The sequence below is a fragment of the Balaenoptera musculus genome, chromosome 14, assembly GCF_009873245.2.
Source record: "Balaenoptera musculus isolate JJ_BM4_2016_0621 chromosome 14, mBalMus1.pri.v3, whole genome shotgun sequence".
In the NCBI taxonomy this organism is placed as follows: Eukaryota; Metazoa; Chordata; class Mammalia; order Artiodactyla; family Balaenopteridae; genus Balaenoptera; species Balaenoptera musculus.
In genome coordinates, this window is record NC_045798.1 from 28563094 (window position 1) to 28586254 (window position 23161).

Sequence of the window (23161 nt, forward strand, 5' to 3'; positions counted from 1 at the left end):
CCCACATCCCTCCCTGTGTCCCTCAGGCCCAACTCTTCATCCAACATTCCAAGTCACAGAAAATGCTTACTCCACAAAGACAGATCCCACATAAGATCTTATTTTAAGTGGTCAAGGTCTCAACAGTTTTCCGACTGACGTTAATTTGTTTTTTAAGGTCCTTAACATCTTTAACACATAGTATTAAGAGTGCTGAGAGCCTGCTGGAGATGGGGTGCTATGTCCTATGAGACTCATCCCCACAAACCAACTCCCAAGTCCTCAGTTAACTCACAGAGAGAAAAGTAAAATTATAAGTAATAAACATAACAGGCTGGCACATCTAATAATTACTTCCAAGAGAAACTGGAACCAGACTGCACAGAGAACAACCTACCTGGAATTAGATTTTCATTGGCAAATCATCCTCATCCAACTTATGAATTCCCAAAGCCACTTGTTAGGTATTTGTTACCAGCATTCTGAGGCCTCAAGAGCCACATTCAGAGCCTACTTCCCAGCAGAGCTGAAGGTCTCTCCAGTGACATTGCACCGTCCACGCCAGGGTGCACATGGAGGGCAGGGCGAGTCACTCACAGGCCTCCTGGCCATGTACGCCAACAAGTCTAATCCACCAGACTGAGAGCATTTCTACTCTGGGTGGCAACTACAATCTCTTTCCAGTTATGGGGAATGGAAAAATGCAGCAAAGATATCTTATTATATTAAATACAGTCTAGCAGAGAGGACAAAAGCAAAGTATATAGGAAACAAAAAGCAAATATAACTTGAATAACCTGTGTTATTTTGGGGAAACCAACAAAATATCTAAAAACCAGCTAATCCTAAACAACAGGGTGGTTCTGCAGCCATATTGGAAATTCCTTCCTAACGATAACTCAAAATCCAGAAGCCACAAAAGAAAAGATGGATAATATAACCACATAAACATCAAAAACTTCAGCCTGGTAAAAATCAAAGTTAAAAGAGAAATGACAAAAACTTGGAAACAGTATTTGCAAGTTATATCACAAAATCTACTTCTCTAACATATAAAACGCTCCTAGAAATCCAAGAGAGAAAGAAAAGTACAACAACCCACAAATACAAACGGCTCTAAAACTCATATGAAAGATGCACACTCACTCATAAAAATAGAAATGTAAATTAAAAGTACATTTAGATAACATTTTCCACCTATCAGGTTGGTAAACTACAAAACCGTGGTAACATGCTCTATTCCTGAGGATGTGGTAAAACAGGCACCCTCACCCACTGCTGACTGATGGGGTGTGCTAGTGCCACCCCAGAGAGCTTCACTGGCAATGTCAACCAAAACCACAAATGCACCTGCTCTTCGACTTGACAATTCCAGTCCTGGTAACTTATCCTAAAGGTACACTTGCACATAATTAAGTACAATGAAATTAAGCAAAATAAAATATGTTATTTACTGTATTTTGTTTGTATAAGCAAAATTTGGAAATAAGTCAAACGTTCATCAATAAAGAACTGGTTCAATAAATTACGGTGCATCTATTAAATGGGACACCAGACAGCTGTAAATAGGAGGAAAAGGGAGGGGAGGGGAAAGGAGGAGAGAGGAGAGAAAGGAAGCTTTCTATGTGCTGATGTGAAGGGTCTCCAAACCATGTTAAGTATAAAAAGCGGTGCAGGAAAATGGGTGTGACACATTCTAGATAAACAGAGGTGGTGATGGTCAACACACTTTCAAGTCTGTCATGAATGATTAAAATGATTCTAGAAAGATACGTAAGAAATTAATGACAGTGATTGTGGGACAGGACAGGCACAGAGTGGACAGAGTAGACCCTTGAATCAATTCCTTTTTTTTTGAAGTCTTTATTGAATTTGTTACAATATTGCTCCTGGCTTTTTTTTTTTTATGTTTTGGTTTTTTGGCCGTGAGGCATGTGGGATCTTAGCTCCCTGACCAGGGATCAACCCGTACCCCCGCATTGGAAGGCGAAGTCTTAACCACTGGACCACCAGGGAAGTCCCAAATCAATACCTTTTGACAATTGATTTTATTTTTGAACCATGTGATGATATTGCCTAATCGAAAATAAAATAATAGTTTTTTACACATGACATGATAGCTGTCTTTCAACCCAGACTCCAAATCAGCAAGCGGCGGTTCAGACGACTGTGAGTCCACCTTCCTCAGACGACCCTTTGTCTCCCACATTGTTTACAGCGCCCCATCCTCAGGGGACCCTTAACATCCTCTCACAGTACTTGGTTTGCCAGTCCTCTATCCTCAAGTCTGTTCTATGACAAGGATTTTCAGAAAACATAAATTATTCTTGAATATCATAATTTGAAACTAAAACAGAAGGAATCCCTTTTCCTAAGCCTGCACCAGGTAAACCTGAAAGAGCTGAACCCTCTTGGGTTAATCGTGAGAGCAGCTGGCTGATCTCCTTACACTGAGTGAGTCTGAGAGACCCATCCTCCCCAGAACTTTTCCAGGTGCTCTAACCCACAGCCTGCACCATGCTGACCTTCAGGGACATGTAAGGTCCAATGCCTTGAACAACGTTAACCAAGACTGGGGCTGAGCACAGAAACCTGGAAGCCGTCCACACCCCTAGTGGGAGAGCCTCTGCACTGGGGTCCACGACGACCACCAGGACGCAGGTGCCTACATCCACCCCCACAGCACATAACTGCACTCAAACCTTTCCAACTATTCACCTTTACCTAAAAACCCAGAAACTACTCTCCCTGCTGGCAAACTGCACTGTCTGACAACATTTGAGGCCATAGTTTTTGCCTATGGCCTCTGCACAATCTAAGCTAGTTCCTTCTTATCACCGTATCCTACAGAACAACTAGGACCATTTTAATTCTTTTACTATTAGAACATAGCGCCCATATATCTAAACCCTTTTATCAAGAGCTGCACACAACAATACATATGTATCCCTTTCACAAGAGAGTTTTTGTTTGTTTGTTTTTTAACTTCCTCCTTCTTTTGTAGAGTTGGGGAGAGTAAGGGCAGGAGGGTCAGTTTAGAAAGATTTAGCTCATGCATAAAATAGCTTTTGATGAATGAAAAAAGGAATTAAGTCCTCAGAGGGCAAAGTTACTTTATTTCCCTCTCAGTGGAAAGGAGAAGACAAATGGGAACCCCCAAGACAGCTGGGCCTAAGGCATGCTCACCCCGTGCTGTACTCCCGCCCACCTGTCCTGTTGGCAACTCTGGGGTCAACAAAGCAGGCAGAGTGAGACAGCACACACCCTGGAGAAATCCAGAGAACCCCTTTATTCATTAAAGACTACCCCAAAAAATCTTCTAAAAAGAAGGAACCAAAAGCTTTCATTTGGAACCATGGCTGAGTTCTTCTTTTATAGTCAGATCCCAGCACTCCAAAACAGAAAGTCACTTCATATTTTCCTCTTTTCCCTCTGCAGCTGGAGAGCTAGCATGAAGTCCTGAGGGAGAGGCCACAGGGGCCCCGCAGGAGCCTCTCGCCCGCCTGCCCCTTTCCAAGGAACCACTGCAAACATTTTCCTTTCACTCCAGAGCACAAAATCCCCAAAGGCACTCATCTGCATTTGGCCTCCACGAACATCAGTAAATATATAAACTACAAATGTGAAACAACTCCCGGGAATAACAGTGCAGCAAATAAAACAATGTAAGCCTCTTTACCTTACCCCCAAATTACCTGTTCTCCTCCTCAAGAATCACTCTCCTCAGGTAGCATCAAACCATCCTGAAGCAGTTGCTTCTAACAGTTTTCTTGGAAAGTCAATACCACCCAAGCAAGCTGTTACTCCCCTCCGCAGAGCTGCTGGAAACGAGTCCCCGAGCTGCCAACACCAGGTTTGGCAAACTTCGGCTCCAGAAAACCATTAATCTCGTTATGGCATTTGGAGGTCTCAAGAAAATCGCATTTCCAAATGAAATAAACCCAGTCTCCCAAACTGGGCTGCATTGGAACAAGGAAACAAACAGCAGGGAGACGGCAATGAATTACAAATGGCATGCTAATTACCAGTCTACTTCCAGAAATAGCTGAAGACTGCAGGATTTTTGCTGTTGTTGTTGTTAAAATAACTACAGCCTTTATTCTAGGGCTGGGCAAAAGCATCTGATTTATTCAAATGCTTCAGCTTCTAAACATAATCACATTTATATGTACTTATCTGGGAAGGGGAGTAGGTGGAGACAAACCTTGGGGGCTGGGGCATGGGTCCCCAGAGACAGCAGTGGGGGCCAGGGGAGAGCTGACCAGCCCTGATTAGGCATGTCTACTGGCATCACCAAACCCACCACCAGTGTGGCTGACGGAGGGGGACCCTCCTGCTTGCTCTCTCAGTGGCGCCCATCTCAGACCATATGGAGAAAGGAGGGGGGCAAAGGAAACCAAGTCTCGACACAGTGTCTCAGCACCTTCAGCACTTACTCCGAGTGGTAGGTGGATGAGCAACAATGGTGCCTAGTGAGTTTTACAGAATTGAGATTAGAGTCCTGCTTTCAAGAAACAATCTGCTAAAGAGAAAAACCGGAGAAAGGGCAAGAGCACAACAGAAACATGGTCATTTCATGCCACTGCCCTTGGTTCCCTAAGGACAAGATGCACACCTCTCCCCGCGTGAGTGCAACTCAAGGGATAAACACCTCACCCCAGATTCCTATTTGTGCTATGGATGCAGAGCCTACAGGTTTAACTGCAGAATTTGGAGTCTGAGCCCTGTTTAGAGACCAACCCACCGCCCCCCAACCCCTGCCCCAAACCTTCTGCCACCTCCTTATGCCTCTATATATGTCCCATCCTCCCACCCCTGCTCTCAAATTTCAGAATGTTCCAGCAGGAAGTCTCCTTCAAGCTCATCTCTTCCAGCAAAAGTTCCCCCAGGTTTAACAAAGCCATAGGAAGAGTGTTCTTGGGTCAAAAAAGTTTAGGAGAGGGACTTCCCTGGCGGTCCAGTAGTTAAGCACTTCCAATGCAGGGGATGCAGGTTCCATCCCTGGTTGGGGAACTAAGATCCCACATGCCACGCAGTGCAGCCAAAAAAAGAGAGAGAGAGAAAAATTTAGGTGATTCTGGGTTAAGCAACACTACAGCTTTCTTTTCTGTCAAACTTCTCTGAGCCTCTAATATGCTAAAGGTACATTAAGAATCTCCAAGAAGGGGATCTAACAGGCAACCTTTATAAACCTGATGGACTAGAAATCTTTTCTCTTGCCACCTCCTGAGACCAGTACTCCTCTGAGTGCCACACGCTCTCCAGCCACCTTCTTCACTGCCGAGCAAACATCTGCTGAGCACCCACTCCAGCCAGGCACAGTGGCTGCTGAGGACACAAAAATGGAGAAGACACACGGGCCTCCAGGCACTCACGGCTGAGGATTCCGAGACTCTGGGGGGTGAGCTGCTCAAAGCCATGCAGGTAATTCCTGGCTGGTCTCAGAGCTCGAACTAGTGGCCAGCTGCCAGTGCACCACACTTTGTTCCTTGCCACACCCATCTCTGATCAGAAGAGGTGTTCAGCTGTGGAAATGTGTTGATCAGATGGAGTTCTCCAGAGAGACGTCAGCAGCAGCCAAGATCCCCCATTAAAACAGGACACACCGCATTTGCTTTGCCTACTTGAATGACCCTGTTTAGTGTTAATACAGCAACTTGAACATGGAGGCACCAGGTGAACACAGGTAGGCAGTCTGTCAACCCACCCCTCCCAGGGGAACACCACCCCCCAGGAGCCCAGGGGCACTGGACTCCCCTGTGTTCCTACACCATACACAGGGACCCTAAAGCATACAGACATCACCGACAGCACCTGTTGGAGGCCATAAGGCTAAATGTCTCCCTGGAATTCACTTGTAATTGTCATGCCAGCCTGGTCTCCCCAGTAAAAACTAAAAGTTGTATCACAGAGGGCTTTAGTCTCAAATCCAGGACTGATGCAAGAGTGCTCTAGTCCCAGTTCTACATGTCTCTGGACCATGGAGTTAGTTACAGGGGCTTTCTCTTCCTCTGAAGTATGGAGGTTTTGGGAAGCGATTGCCCCTTAACTCGATGATGTGAGGAAGAGGCAGGTGTTCCAAAAACAAAACTCTGAAGAAAAAATTTTAATGTTTTTGCTTTAAGATATCAAACAGGCACACCATAAACTTGAAAAGTTCCACTACTTCTATTGAAATTTGTTTAATTTCCAGAAAGAAGGTCTGACCCAGCATTAATCTTCTGCAGTCACACACACCTACATCCGCATCCACAGCAGGGGGTGCAGCTGACTGTGAGGGCCACTCGGATGTTCCTACACTAACTGGGGGAGTGGGGGGGTCGGAAAAATGATCTTCACTTTTCAAAGGAAATCAAACCCCACCTTTTTTAAACTACAAACATCACTTAAAATGCCGACATGCTATACAAAACCATCACTCTAAGCATTCCATCCTAGAATTTGAGAAGGAAATTCCCCAAGAATTTCGAGAACAGCGTAACTTTGGACAACATGTGTTCGCACTACACGTGACTTGCCTGGGTGTCCTCCCAGCTCCGGCCTGCCCAGGACTCAAAACAGTGTCCAGCAGCAAGAGGAGGGACCCACAGCTCAGCAGCAAGTCCTGCCGGTGCCGGCCTGACCCCAGGAGCTGGGCCTGGCACTGTTCTGATCAGAGCGCATTTTTGTCCAAGCTTCCCAGAATTTCTACCAGAGTCTACAGAATGCCAGCTTCCTGTTAACAAATGCTTTGGGGTCTCCTGTCTGTAAAAGCTAACCCACTCTTGCATACCTCACTCCAGGACCAGAGCCCACCCCTGAACAGGAGCAGGAAGTGCCCCTCCACAGCTACCTGGCTCCCCATGGCTGTGCCAGGCCTCTGGCACCGCGGTGCCCTGTGCAGCCTACTGCATGCCTGCTCCAGGGAGCCCTCCTGGTCAGCACCTATAAATAGGATGGGTCCCACTCTACTTCCAGCTTCCAAATCCTGGCCCCACACCATATACCTTCTTGCCTAAAGAAAGGCCTGTCCGTCATCTTAGACACAACAGATAGGCCTGGTAAAAACCTGACATCAGACTTGAAATTCAGGCACCAATATCATGGCTCTGGAGCTCAGGAAAATATGTTTTGATAACTGGAACAGGTACTTCCCTTCAATCTGGTCCCCGTGTTTACCGGGCGTTATCATCTCAGCCCTCTACAGGACGCTAGAGAAAAGGCTGGAGGACCTCTCCTGGGCAGGAAAACACCAAAGTACACAGCATCCCCCTCCCCTTTCCCCCCTCCCGACAGGCCAGCAAAGCAAAGGCCCCTCCAAGATGTAGAGACCCTCAGGGTCCCAAGTCACTCAGTCCCAAACCCCCTGTGTAAACATTCTCCATGGCCACCCATGGGGACTGAGGACTCCTCTTATAAAGAAGGTGGCCATTTCCTTTCAGACCAGGCAGCAAAAAAACAAATGCCAAAGGGAGGGCATTAAGCCATGAAAGGTACACCCCGAAAGGCCACAAAAGGCCAGGCACTTCCTGTACAACATCTCCCCAACTCTACAAGAATCCTGTGTGAGTTCCAGGTATTATCTCATTCTGCACATGGGGAAACTAAAATGCACAGAGTGAAGGAACCTGCCCAAGGTCACGTAACAAGTAAATGATAGGCTCCAAGATCCAACCCAGGTCTGTCTGCCTCCAAAGACCATGAACTTTTCTCACAGCCATGTGATTATGACCTTGTAGAAAGCACATATTATAAATTTTTAAATATTAAAAGACTGAAAAGAAATGCATAGAAAGGGAAATAGTGGTTATGTGAAAACAATGAAACCATGGGTGACTTTTGCCCTTTTCTTTGTATCTAAATTTTCTTGCTTCTATTATTTTTAAATGTTTTAAAAATAAAATGCTGTTTACAAATCAAAACTACAAGTTTATCAGTGAAAGGGTACTGTCCATTAGTTCTATTATGATTTCTTAAGAAAACAAAGTGGGGCCTGCCAGTGGTCAGTGCCACCGCTGGACAGGCATGTGGAGGTGAAGACCCTGGCCCCCATGGTTAGAGGTCACTTCTGGGCCAGAGCCTGGACTTGTTGGGACAAGACTTTCCAGAGTTCCCTTTCCCTATTTTATGTAAGCTGATCTTTAAGAATTCCAGAAGTTTCATTTTGAGATCACCTTGCTAAGTGAAAGTAACTGGCTGCATCCTATTCCCGCCATAATGTGGTGGGTCAGGTCGCCTTCTTCTCAGCACAACGCCACCCCTCCCCCCCCACCCCCGCCGTGCGGTGAACTGCAGGGACAGCAAAGACAGCCCATCAGGACACCAGGAGCCTGGGCTGGAAGGGCAGGAGCTGTGTCTGCTCCTGTGTCTAGACCAGGGGCTACAAGGCCCTGCACAATCACTCAGCCTCTCTAGGCTTCAGGTTTTCTTCTTTGTACAATGCAAAAGAGGGAATCGGTGACCTTCACAGTTACTTCAAGTTCTAAAACTTTAATTTTATAATTTCTGCCTTTGTCAGTTTGTGCAGTGCTCAATCTTCCACACAAACACAAATTAAACTCTTTTTGTACAATCATTAAAAGCACACACACCAAAATATACATTACAGTTCACTTCTACTGGGGAAGTCTTAGAGCCTCATAAGAATATGTATATTAAACAACAGTGGCTATGCCCTTTGTTCCAGATATTCAAGAACAGGTATCACCCGAAACAACAGTATAAAGATTCTCTACCCACTTGGAAGTCAGCAGACCCCCACCCCTCCACAATGCACTAAGTATACAGTGCTGACCACTTCAAGGTGTCAGCTGATCCTTTAAAGTTCATTCTACTTCTACAGGTCTAAGCTCACATACAAGCCATCTGAAGCTATGTTTCATGTTGAGTGAAATCCCAGCTACAGGCTGCCCTGTGCCCACACTTGGGCTCCAGAGGCAGGAGTCACTGGTTTTTCCTGGGTAGGGCTCGGGCACCTCCGTGGGGATGACTCTACAGAAGGGTCAACTTCTAGGTTTCCCCAGTCACCAGGTTCATCACAGCTCCCCAGGATGTTGGGCACATTACGCAAGGTCACAGCTGCTGAGGGAGGGTCCCTGTATGAGGGAAAATTCCAAGCAAGAGAGTAAATGTCTCGAGCTTCTACAAAGTCCAGATGCCAACAGGGGCTTCACTACTGCTGATGCTTCTGTCGAAGCCACTTCCCTTAGAAAAGCATTGGTGTTTAACTCCTCAGTTGCAAACAAAGATTGCACAGCTCATTTCTTTAAGGGAAGAAGGGTTTACCTTCAAATCAAATGCTTGATTTTCACTGTGCTTGATTACTTCACTATATTTTTATGCATGTCCCTAAAATCTGGCCAGCCAGTTACCAAAATGCTCTTTGCTCCTAAGCATTTTCTAATAACTAATGAACAAATCTGACAGAATTCACTTTTATATCCCTTGAGAGTACTGACAATCTCACAGCTATTCCATGTAAGACCAAACTAAAAAGATACACATTTTTGACTACTCTAAACAATGGGCTGGCATGCAGACAAGTAGGTAGGCTGTTCTAACGTCAATTACGATGTAAAAAATAGTGTAACCAGAATTTTCCTAGCAATCATTAAAAATACCATTTTCAGCTGGACTTAAAACATCCTCCATACACATCCTCCAGTGTAGGATGGGGTCTACAAGGGCAGAGGCTGCAATGAAGCCCCTCACGTCAAGGCTCACTCCACCCCTTACTAAAGGTCTGACCTTAGGCAAGTCACTTAAGGTCTCTGACTTCCACTTCCTTACTTGTAAATGAAGTTTTTGAATACATATGATAGCTGTGGTCTCTTTCGTTCTAAAGAAAAAGACATAACTTCCTCTCCAGTTAAAAATACTACCACAGACCTCACCCTTCTGATGAGAAAAATCTCTTCCTATGTATTCAGATTGAGTTATTAAGACTTTTTAAGAGACCATTTGTCATAATTATCTCCTATTTAAGCCATTTCTGGTCCAATCCTTCTGATGTGCTCCCAGCCTAGAGCCTCAAAGTGACAGTCACCTTGACCATCATCAGCCCCTTCAGCATGGGCAGAAACTAGTGTTTAACATGTATATTCCTCAGCTTACTTCATAGAATTAAATAGCCAGAGGTTAAAAGTAGAGCCACTAGGACAAATCTGTCATTCCAACCTCAGAAATCATTTAGTGTGAACTGAGAAAGAGCTGGCACTGAACCTGTACTAAAGGCCTCCTCCAGCCCCCAGCCTGTGAACCTGACTCCTCCAAGATCCCTAAGGAGGATGGGACAAGCTTCCAACAGTGCACGTGGAAGCAAGCTTCCAACAATTTACATGTGATTTTCTGGGACTGAAAGCAAGGTAAAATGCAATTTTAAAAAATGTTTAAAAGGAAATTTTAAAAGTAGCTTCAAAGGGTGATCAGGAGAGATGACAATGACTAACGAGGTAATACTGACACCTGAAAATTCACATGCAATGTGAAAAAAATGAAGAAGGAAGGTGACATCCATCTAAGACTTCTTACTTAGTGAGGCAGTCACTTTTTAAAAGAAAAGGTATCCTAAAGTTATGATTTAATCCAAAAGTGAACCATAAGATAACTGTACTCCCATATTTCTTCTTCTGTGATACAATGAAGGACTGGTGTGAAACAATATTCCAGTCTAGCCAAGCCAGCTCATTTGTACAGGATTTGCATGTATTTGCATAACTTCTACATGAGTACGTGTTCTCGTCATGCATCTAAATTTTTTTAAGTATTTTTTATGATATTTATTTATTTATTTATTTAGGCTGCACTGGGTCTTAGTTGAGGCATGCGGACTCTTAGTTGCAGCATGCATGTGGGATCTAGTTCCCCAACCAGGGATCGAACCCGGGTTCCCTGCATTGGGAGCACAGATTCTTACCCACTGGACCACCACGGAAGTCCCCATGCATCTAAATTTAATTAAATAATTTCCGTATCTGTAAAGTGCCACAGTCAAACTACAGCTGACTTAGAGAAAATGCACACACACATACACCAACACATAGGATCAGCTACAGTTTGCAGTCTACATGGCAAGAGCTTCCCAGCAGCAACCGAGAAATAATGTCTTCTCTCCACCAAATTACTCTGTCCACAAAAAGACCAGGTTTCCAGAACTGGAAAACTGATTACTTCTACAGAGGCCATAGAAAGGATGTAAAACTGAATTACAAGAAATGCCAACCCATGCCAACTTGTCAAAAAATATGTAACTTTGCCAAGATCTAAACCAGTGATTTCAGGTTCACATTTTCATTATGTGTCTACCTTAAAAGAAGTCAGCAATGAAGGGTCACAGTATTCCTTTGATGGGGTGCCCAAGCCCCAGAACCAAAGCACATCTGCCTCAGAAGCCACCTCACCAATGCCCAGAATTGACCTCCTAGAGTCCACACTGCCTCCACTGTCATCCCATTCCCAAGTGGCCCCTGAATTGGAAAGATCCCAGATCTCTCTCCAGTGGTCTTTGTACCCCAGAATGATCAGGGAACAAGTAAAGGGGCAGCAAAGAAAAAATCTTAGATCAAGACTGTTGATCTCTCACAAAACTGATGGCACCTTATTACTGCCTCATTTATTACAAAATAAATCCTCCATGTAATAGCCACAAAACAATGTGCTGCTAACTCAGGTGGAGAAAGCAGAAACCAAGAAATCTCCACCTTCCAGGCTTCATGATAGTCAATCATGTGGCTCTCTTATGCTTCAATCACCTGGTTAAAGACTTTTCACACGTCCATTATAAATTCTGGAGTAGAACTGGGTGTGAGAAAACAACCCCCAAGAGTACCCTCTCGCCTTTCTCAACATGCAGTAGAGATGTTTCATTTCATTTGATACTGTGAAGGGTACCTCAAAGCCTAAAGACTGGAAAATGTCTAGGACATTTCTAGATGCTAAAAATGTTTTATAACTCAAGTTTCCATCATCTATACTCATCTCAAGCCATATGATCACCTGAAGTGGCTGGCGAAAACAACAGGAATAGAGTATGGGTCACAGAATCACAAATACACACAGAACACACCCAGGAATAATGTCAGCAGTCTACCCACGGATCACCTATGTTCGCACCCAACACTGTTGTTACTGTTTGCCATCTGCTTTTGAAACACCTAAGACAATGAGCCAAGGAAAACATCAGGCCTTCAGAAATGCTGTATTATTCTCTCTATCCACTCCACCATCCAGCCAAACAGTAGCCAAATAGCTCCCTGAGGCCAGGAAACTTCTGAACCCCACCGCACTTCCTTATCACCTGCTGAGCCCTTGACGGCACACAACTAGTGCATGAGGACTGACTAAACTAAAACACCCAACGCTGAGCATTTCTTTTTGGTAGCCTAGGAGGGAAAATTTTATTTTACTGGATATTTTCCAAAATTTCATCTGATTGGCTCAAAAGTACCATAATCAGCTAGACCAACAGATCTTGGGGCAATATTTCCCTGGTAAACAGGAAATGCCCTATGCTGTGGCCTCTACTTGGGACACCCTGTCCACCTCAAGTATAAAAAGCACAATTTTCAAAAACAGAATTGTAAGCTTAAGAATGGAAGAGAAAATTACACTGGCCATGAGATGACACACTTTTATTCCTCAGAAACACTGCTTTGTCAAAATTCAGTAATTCTTAAAGATAAACCACATTTACATTGAATGTGACGCTCACTGTTCCCAAGAATCCTAAGATCTTAGTGGCTAAGGTATGGAACAGAGCAGCTGCGATTCAGACCAGGCCAGTCTACAGGGTCTGCTGTGGGAGAAAGAAGGGCTGAGCCTGAGGTGAGGCAAAAGGTGCCCGAGGGCCCCACAGACCTGAGTCGGGTCCCTGCAGCTCCATTCGAGGGCGCTGCGGCCGCGAGCAAATCGCTGCACCTGCCCGAGCCACAGCCTCTCCAACCACTTCATTCCATTTGTAAAAGGCCTTTGCCGGGACTAATACTGTATGGTTTCAATCAAGTACGCAGTAATTATTTGCTAAGTGAATGCATGAGTGAACATATAAAAAGAATGAAAAAACTAACAGCCGATTTTGCCTTCAGATGCCTCTCCTGGTGGCAGAGGTGTTTTGCTGCCGATTATACTGTTCATCATTCTGTTTCCTGGAGCACAAGAGGCTGAGCCTGAGTTGAGAGGTGTGAGGACTTCTGTGAACACAGACTGGCTGGGGGAGGAGGAGGAGCAGGGTGTTCACGCACCTTCTCGCACATACTTCCTGGAGGGGCCCAAACTCCATCCAGGCTTGATACACAGTCCCTTTCAGTTTTGTTTAGGTTTTTATTGCCTGGAAACTGAGAAAATACCTCAGAATTTAGTTAGCCTCAGGAAATTAAAATCCCTGTGTGTCACAACAGGTCCAGATGTGGCCCCTGCGTGGGCTGACTTTCTCAGGGGGCCGCAGTGCAGAGCGAGGCCTCCGATGTGCCCACTGGTGCTGGCAGTGACAGTCCTTATGCCAGTGACTATACCCTCTTATATTCTTACAGGCCTACCTTAGAGGCAAAGGTTTGGTATAAATCAGCTACGGTTTAAATTTAGGAATAAGAGACTTTTTCATTTTTGTGGTATACTGTAACTTCTTAGACTATACAGAGTGTTTGACTTTTACTTAGTTTTATATCTCACTAAGTGCTTTGCTGCTGCCCACGAATAAGCAGTAGGTCACACATCTGATGGTAGACAACAGAACTCTTTCAAGATACCCTGATTTTGCTTCTTATCAAAAAAGAAAATATACACACACTCATACAGAAATAAGGCATAAAAAGATGCCTAAAACAAACCCTTATCTTTTTTAAGAATACTTGCCTGGAGAATAAATAAAGAAAATGATAAAACTGAAGAAAGCAAATAAATAGAATCTTTAATAGTTATCAATTCTAGCCAAGCAAAGTTTGGATAGTATTCTAATGGCTTCAGGATTATTTTATCCAAAATAAGTTAGATATGCAAAGAAGCAGATGTTGAGATAGTAGGAGAAGACTTAGAATATAAAGAATATAAACATAATCAGATTAATGAAGAAGCTGCTGAAAATTCTCCAGAGAAACAGGACCAATAGGACACACACACACACACACACACACACACACACACACACACACACACACAAAGAGAGGGGAGAGAGAGAGATTTATTATGAGGAGCTGGCTCACGCAATTACAGTGGCTGAGAAGTCCCTCGATCTGCCGTCTGCAAGCTGCAGACCCAGGGAAGCCAGTGGTGTCAAAGGCCTGAAAACAGGCGAGCCGACGGTGTAAACCCCAGTCCCAGGGCAGGATGTCACACCTGAAGCAGGCAGGCAGGAAGCAAGAGGGCCAAATTCTCCTTTCCTCCGCCTTCTGTTCTATGCAGGCCTTCAACGGACTGGACAATGTCCACCCACACTGGGGAGGCCATCTACTGAGTCTGACTCACCTGGAAACACTCTCACAGACACACCCAGAAATGTTTAATCTGCCCACCTGCAGACTACAATGCGTGCTTTAAGACCCACTTCACACGTCACCACCTCCGTGAGTGTATCCACAAACCTTCCCAGTAGGGTGTACACGGCCCTCTCTGCCCTGGGCCCCTTCAGCGCCACGTGTTGAGCACAAGTCACTGTGGACTGTGACCAGGGACATGTTGTGGGTCTCCTCCATCAGATCACGAGTCCCTCTGTGAGGCAGGGCCCGTTTCCCAGTCATCTTTGTGCCCAAGCCCCCCAGAGGGCCAGCACACAGCTGGAGCTCTGATGTGGGTTAAAGATACACTTTATCACCAACAGCTGGTCGTGACCCTGCTCATTGTCCCACTGCTCCTCTTCCAATAACAGCTTCTCTGTCTTGGTGACATAAGCATCTTCCCACAGTTTTGAAAGCCAAGGTTTGCCCAGATTGAGACGAACTTCCCTATCCTCTCACCTGTTAGCTTTCTTTCTTGATTTGACCAGGCGATTCATGCTCTAAAGACAATGGAGGCGGAGGAGGCAGGCTCCTGAGGGTGACGCTCCCACCGTCCACACAGACGGCGCTAACACCGTAGAAAACCTTCCCACTGCACAGGATTCTAGAAGTCATTCCAGTAAAAGTCTTGTGGAATTCTTATCACAAATAATGTACTGTTATCCATAAAAGGTCACAATTAAAAATTTTTCCAATTTTCAGGAAAAACAAGAGTCTGACCAGAAATTCTCCTGTTTTTCCTTTTTTTTCACATTTCCTGTCCATCTCCCCATCAGCACCCCTGACAACACAAGAGCAACATGCAGGCCGAGTGGGTTGTTCTTGGAAGTTGGCCCTACCTGGAGTCTTGTCTAAGGAATAATGCTTCACTCAGAACATGTACAAGAGGCCTGCTGGCCCGAATAATATTTATTACCTCTATAGGAAAGGACAGTTCTCAATTCTATTCTTTCACTTCCCTTTAATTAGTTCATATTTTCAAATCTTGTAATTTTAAGATCACCTCCATATTTCAGCATATCTTTCTTTTGGATTCCTAATGGTGTCTAATTGAGAGTGTGCTTTTAAAAATAAGTTTGGGGAGTATTTTTTTAAAATGAGGATACCCAAAGAACTGAAAGCAAGGACTTGAAGAGATATTTGGACACCCATGTTCAGCACAACAGCCAAAAGGTGGAAGCTACCCAAGTGTCCATCGACGGACAAATGGATAAACGAAATGTGGTCTATATAGACCATGGAATATTATTCAGTCTTAAAAAGGAAGGAAATTCTGACACTTGCGATAACATGGATGAGCCTTGAGGACACTATGCTAAGTAAAGTGAGCCAGTCACAAAAGGACAATACTCTATGATCCCACTTGTATCAGGTCTTGAGCAGTCAAGTTCCTGGAGACAGAAAGTAGAAGTGGTTGCCAGGGGCTGGGAGTGGGGGGAATGGGCGTTAGTGTTTAATGGGAATAGAGTTCAAGTTTTTCAAGACGAAAATAGTTCTGGGGATAGATGGAGGTGATGATTGCACAACAATGTGAATGTACTTAATGCCACTAAACTGTACACTTTAAAATAGTTAAAACATACTGTTTTCCACAGCAACACTACCACTTTTCATTACCACCAGCAGGGCACAGGGTTCCAAATTCTGTTATATATTTTCTACCACACTTCTTGAAAAAGGGGAGCAGCAGAATGTTTGAGAACCAATTAAAGATCAAAAAATAGATAACTGATTTAAACACCACAATACTAAGTGGTAAAAAGTTCTTTTAATGATGACTCAAAAGCATCCTTATATCTTGCAAAGTACTAAAAAATACTTCACAAACCCACCTGAACCTGTAAAACAAATTTTCTCAAATGACTGAAGAATCTCAGCACATTCTCTTATTTTTATGAAGTCAAAAGGGGTACAGAGAGATGAGGAGTGAGGTGACAGGACGTGTGGCAGCTGCCAGACTAGCACCACAGGAAGCAGAACTCCCTGCCCAGTCACTGCACTGGGCAAACGTGGATCAATCCAGGCAGAGAAATAAAGAAAGCCAAAAGCATCATTATTCTTGGAATATAACTGCATAGGTGAACTATTACAACAGAACAGAACCTGAATATCAGGTAGCAGCTTTGGAACGTTTAAAAAGCAAACGTAGACGCAGGTCGTGTTTGGGACGAGTCCTCCCTGCTCTAATTCGCTCTGGCTCCGGGGCACCCCTGACATCCTGCTCTGGAAGAGAGGTGCCTGGGTAACCTTCCCGGCTCCTCCGGCTCCACCCGAGGACTCAAGAGAAACATTTCTGCTCCCGATGGACCGTGAGGCCCAGGCAGCATGGGCACCACCCCTGACCTGGCCAAGGCACTCTCGCCCACATGGTCTTCGGGCAGCTGTAACGCTTTGTGTTTGCAAGTGATCTGCACACTTATCCAGCGATCCTGTCCTCCAAAGGCGACTGGCAACTCAGACAGAAGGCGCTGAAGTGGGCACCACTGAACAGCGCCGAAACCACGGCGAGCTGTGGATGAGGAGGTGAAGCACTCGTCGCCTGAGTTTTCCTCCACTGTCCTCTGGACAGCTGCTGGCCTATCATAATCACCCCCAAGCGAGTCGCCAGAAAAACTGTAGAGAACAAGGCACAGCAGATCCAGGGAAAGAGGGGGAAACTGCTGATTAAATGCCGGGCTGAATCCACACAGACCCCAGATGACCTGCGAGCAGCCGGCCCCCCTCCCAAGCGCCAAGCTCACGAAGGTAACCAAGCACTGGCAAGCGGCCTTCTGCAGGAACCATCCACAACACAATATTACAGGAAGTTCAAGAAGAAAGCCCACAAAGAAAAACCCCAGCAGATGGGGTCCCCTCTTGTGTTGTTACACAATTTACTAAGCGGACCCCTCTCCTCCCTCTGCCTGTCCTCTTCAATCCTGCCAACACCTCCCTCTCCCGACACTCACCATGCTTCCAAAATGATTTTCCCGAGTTAAATGAACTTCACCTCATGCTCTATTGCAAAAGCTCTTAACCTTTCTGGACGTCAAAATCTTACCGAGAATCCCATCAAAGCCCTGGCCTTCTCTGCAGGAACAGGCACAACTTCCAGAAATTCACATATGTCCTGGGTCCCATGGGGGTTAAAAGCCTCTGTCCCAGTGGTTGCCTCCTTCCATTTCCTTCCTGCATTGAATCTGAGAAACACTGGGCAACCGACCTCCATCTGTAAGAATTATGTAACTCTAACAAATGTCAAGAATCCTTAAGGACTCCTTTTGAAGGGGTGGCCCATCAAACCCACTGGTATTAAGGCTCGAAGGGGAGGCCATCTCACAGAGACTCAGGAGGCCCAGCCAGCCAGACATGCAGCAGCCTTGGAGGACGCCCTCCCAGATCACGACCCCCGTGGCTGGCACCTGCCCTAGCACGTGCACCGGTGTGACTTTGTGGGGATTGCTGGGGCTCCGTCTGCTACAGCTGGCATCCGCAGCCACAGGCACATCCTCACAAGAGCCTGACCTTGGTGATCACATTCACACGTGAGCGCCGTTCACCCGGGTGACACCCGCCGGGGCGGACGGGCAGGAAGACAGATAGGCGCTGCCCCCACCCCACGGGCTGCAGGAGCCGCCTCACCCACACACACAGATCGAGCCCACGAAGCCAAATTTTTGAGCTGCTGCTGAGAATCCCATAAAAAGCAATGCTATTTCTAACCTCCCGCACCATGGAAAAATACACACGCCACCAAGCAACCCAGAATCTCTGAAAGATTTATTTTTATACTCTCCCCCATGCCCCCCACCTTTACCTCCCCAACAAAATTTTTAGGTGGAAAATTTGCTAGCTTTTTAGCAGTTTAACGCTGTGCTAGGCACTGACTGATGAAGTTGCTGTGTTTCAGTTTAAAGCGAAACATAAAGGTGTTTTTCTAATACAACTCTGAATGTCTACTTAATAACAAAATAATACAGTCTAACAATACAAGGACAGCATCCAACACACAGGCAGAGAAAATTCCCAAGTTCCCAGACCACAGGCAGAAACAGCAGAGGTAACAAGATTCTCTTCCCAGCCTCTAGAAGTGGTGTCCTGCCTGCTGGCCTTCCTCTTTGCATTGCTGGGTTTTCCTAACTCAAACACGACACATGGCATCCCTGATGCCCTTGCTGAGTTCCAATTTTTCTCAGTGCTACTCTTAACCTTAAAGTGGAAGAATGAGGGAAAAGCAGTGAGATGGGGCTCAGATCTGAGTCCCCTGATGCTGCACAGACATGGGGTGGGCAGGAGGAAGGGAGGAGAAAAGAGAGGAAGCAGGAGGTGGAAGGGCCTGAATGAGGCCTAGAGAACCCAGAAACTCTATCACAAGCCAAGAGGGACCCTGGAACTAGTCTACCTGGGATCTCTCCCAGGACCCCTCCCACTGGGAAACTTGGTGTCACTTCCTTGATGACAACCTGGAAGGCCAGAGAGGCACCAACCCACCACTGCCCAGCTTCTCACACAGCCAGGATGTCTTGGTGCAGCCTCTGAATGACCCCAACCTAACTGTAAGGCAGAGTTTAAATCCTCCTTCAGGTTAGGGAATTCCCAGCACAAACCTTTCATGGTTTAATCGACTTTACTGGACACTGGCAAAAATACATCTGGAGAAAATAAGCATTCCTGCAGACAATGTAGACAGCAGAGACCTACACTCAGAGGTGATGCGTCTTCCAACACTACTGATCCTCTGTGATGTACCTTGAAAGTTTAAATTTAACACAAAGACAGAAGTTCAGGTCAGGTTGCATCACCTGTATCTACGGTTATTTTTTGACTGCTAGAGCATCTCCCCACTGGGACCACAAGTCTCACAATGCAGGACTCCCACTTTGCTCCCCGGTCCTCACCATCCATTCCAGATCCCTTAAGGACCTTGAAGGAAACCAAAAAAAGAGATGGGACTTTCCCCATCTGAACCTTTCTCACCTGTGCTGAGAGCCAACCAGGTCTAAGTCTCACAAAGAGGACAGGAAAAGGTGCAAAAAGCTCGAATTAATGGTTTGTTTACCTCCATCCCAGCAGCTTTGTGCTCAGCCAGGGCACCGGCACTCCACCCACCTGACTCCAGCAAGATGCCCCATGAAATTACTCAGCAAACCTCCTGCAAGAGGACGGAAAGCTCCACCCCTGCTCTCTTCCTCTGATCCGGCCAGCCATGGTCCTTGGGTAACAGCTGGCATTTGGATGGAAAACAATAACTGACATTTCATCAAGCTCCTACTACGCATTGAATGCTGAGTTAGGCATCTTCACAATAATTCCACAAAACAATTACTATCCTACTTAAAGATGAGGAAACCTGAGACTCAGAGGAGGTTAGGACTTGCCAGAGTAACAAAGTGAGTAAAAACACAGAATTCGAGCCAAAGGCCACGTTTCCAAATATACCTTACAGATATGATAAGGCAAAGAAGGACCTGTCTTCAGATTTATCAAGGAGGTCAAAATTTTGAAACATATTTAATAACAACCTAGACATGGGGACCCAACCTGATTTTAAAACCAAGTCCAAAAAAATCCACTGTACGGTAAGACAGGCACATTCTGCAGTTAACAAAAAGCCCAGAATTCCTTGGGCCTTCCCATCCCAGCAGACATAGCAGAGTGGTAATGCCTCCAGTCTGTCCTATCAGCATGTAGGAATGTCTCCCGGGGTCCAGCTGTGAGCTTCAAGGGACAGAATTTTACAAGTTACAGAACAAATATAAATTCCAGGACAATTAGCTGTAAGAACCTATCTTAGAGGTGTGAAAGCTCTTATAACACCTCAGAACCCAAGTATGTGCCTGGAAATGACCTGCACTGCACCAGGTGACATGCAGTTCTCCAGAAAGGAATCTGTTCTTAACCGCTGTTATGTTCAGAAGGAGCAATGCACTTTACTTTTAATTTAAAATCCATATACAGTAATGTAGTCAAGAAAAAGTTTTCCATTACCAATTCTGAAAGTTGCTTAAAATAGATGACAGAATGAGGTAACTCCATATACGGGAGAGAATAGGGTAGTTATGTAATTTGCAAGATTTCTACTTCTGTCAAAATTCTGCAAATCAAGCTGCATAGTCCTTAGGGGCAGAGTCCAGTGGTGCGTTCAGTTACCCAGTAAAATTCTACATGAAGACAAGGTGCCACCTCCCGCTTCGAGCTGGTGGTGGGTACGCCAATTTACGGAAGAAAAATGGCGCACCTCAGCAATACCATGTCTGGGAAGGTAAGGGATTCTCAAACATCATGCTATCCTGTCAAGTTATGAAGAACCACGTGAACGAAAATTGTTTCATCAGTCACTGACCACTGGCGAGGCGTGCGGCCTGAGTGCCCCCCACGGAAGCTTACCACCCACCCTGTGAGAGCCTACTGAATGGGCACCACGTTTGCAGATCCCTGATTGTGAAATCCACTCAGGAAAGAACTACATAGGAACTGCACCCAACAGTGACTCAGAGTGTCTGTTAAGTACGGCATGGTTCTGAGCACCTACAATTTCAGGAAGCTTCCAACCTGTGAAAAGTCCACATAAGTTCAAGGGTCTGTGTGCCTTAGTGAGGAAGCACATTAAATCCCTCGTGATTCTCCAACTGCCTCATCTATTTCCAACAACCACCATGAATAAAAAGGCTTGGGTAAGCTCTGAAAGCCTCCAGGGGGATCTCCATCAATCATTTCCTCTGACAAAAGTCTCACTGAACTCCTCCTAGTTAGCACGCACTGTTTCAAGCCCTGGAGGGAAAAACAAGTGGGAGGTAGGGACATTCTTGCCCTTATAAAGCTTACATTCTAGTAAGGAATATGGCATAAACAATGAGACATGCCTGGCACATTAAAAACTTAGGAGAGGGACTTCCCTGGTGGTGCAGTGGTTAAGAACCCACCTGCCAATGCAGGGGACATGGGTTCGAGCCCTGGCCCGGGAAGATCCAACATGCCGCGTAGCAATTAAGTCCGTGAGCCACAACTACTGAGCCTGCGCTCTAGAGCCTGCAAGCCACAACTACTGAGCCCACGTGCCGCAACTACTGAAGCCCGCGCACCTAGAGCCCGTGCTCCACAACAAGAGAAGCCACTGCAATGAGAAGCCAGCACACCACAACAAGGAGTAGCCCCCACTCGCCACAACTAGAGAAAGCCCGCGTGCAGCAACGAAGACCCAACACAGCCAAAAATAATAAATAAAGAAAATAAATAAATTTTTTAAAAATTTAGGGGAAAAGAACCTTATGTTGTATAGAATTCTTTTACTTTGCTGAAGACTCTCATATATTTCTTCATTTGATGTTCTCCACAGCCTGGCAATTAGGCAGGACAGGAATCACTAAAATACTTAAGAGTTGACAAAACAGAGGCAAAGAGAGGTGAAGAGACATGCTAAAGGGTAAAGCTGGGCAGGCAAGCTGAGGCAGGTAGGATGCTCCTGGTACCACCCCCCGCCAGGCACCTTCACTAACTGTCCCCCACTGGGGCTGGCTCTGAATTGGGCTTTGGGTCTGAGGATGCCCAGAGGTGACCAAAACATGTGTGTCATCTAATCTTCTACTTCCAGATACCCTGAAATTTATACCCCAGGCCACTTACACCCCACCCTTCAAGAAGAAACACACAGGAACACAAACACAGCAAATTAGGAGGTCAACGCCCCCCTACAGTACAGATCATGTGTGCTACCGACACACAGAGAGGAAAACCTGCTCACTTGCTGTTACAACAGCCAGGAGAGAGAGAAGCTGACATCCGTTCAGTGTGCGCTACATGCCAGGTGCTGTATGAAGCATGGTGGCTCATCACGTCCCACGGCAATCCCATGATTATTCCCATTTTATGAAGTTGGAAACCAAGCAGAACAAAACATTTAGAATGAGAAAGAAAGAATCCTATTTCTCACCAATCTTAAACGTTTTTAAACATCTGGGTATTAAATGCTCAGGCTCAGCAATAAATAGAAATTGATTAGCAAGATTATTTTCCTTCAATATTCTAGTAAATCTAGAAATATGTATTTTATATACATTCACAGCCCACTATGAATACACTTGGGTATTAAACAAAAAAGAAAAGTCACATTTAATCTGATATCATGCAACTTTCCTCCAATCAGAAAAAGTTACATTGGGAAGACAGTTTTTGCACCTAGGAGCTGGGACCACTTTCTTGAGAGGGACACAATCTCTGAACAGTCAGTGCTGTGACAAGCTCTGCTTCACAAACATTATCAAAGAGAAGAGTCTCAAGCTCTACTCACCTTTTAAGCTGATACGAAAACTGACACGAGTTCCTGAAAACGGTCCAATCAGGAGATGGCACTTTGATGTTACAGATATAGAACTTGAACTGCTGAAAGGAAAAATAAAGAATTCCAGTGAACCATTTTTTGGTTTCTTTAAGTGTACCATCCCCTTCTCCAAGTTCTGAAAAATACTTGAGGACTGTCACAATAAAAGGCACAGGTACCAAAATGAATAAAATAAGCATCATATAATAAACAGAAGAGAGAAGACCCCCAGCACACAATCTGGGTACGGGGTATAACTGAACTGGGGATAAATTCTCCAGCAGCCACAGGGCCACCAGGTTCTCAGCTTCCAATCAAAGGACACACACTTGTTCCTTCAAAGTCACAGGCTTTTTCTTCAACAAGGGGTCATGAACACATAACTGACAATGTCTTTACTGGATTAGGGATTTTTAAAATT

General features: G+C 45.3%; 1 protein-coding gene across 1 annotated transcript in view; it reads right to left on the reverse strand.

Moving 5' to 3' along the window:
* The window catches only part of LDLRAD4 (low density lipoprotein receptor class A domain containing 4), a 299370-nt gene that overhangs the window by 233468 nt on the left and 42741 nt on the right, over positions 1 to 23161 (reverse strand). Inside the window, 1 exon segment of the mRNA XM_036874890.1 lies at positions 22711 to 22802. The gene's annotated coding sequence lies outside the window, so the exon portion shown is untranslated.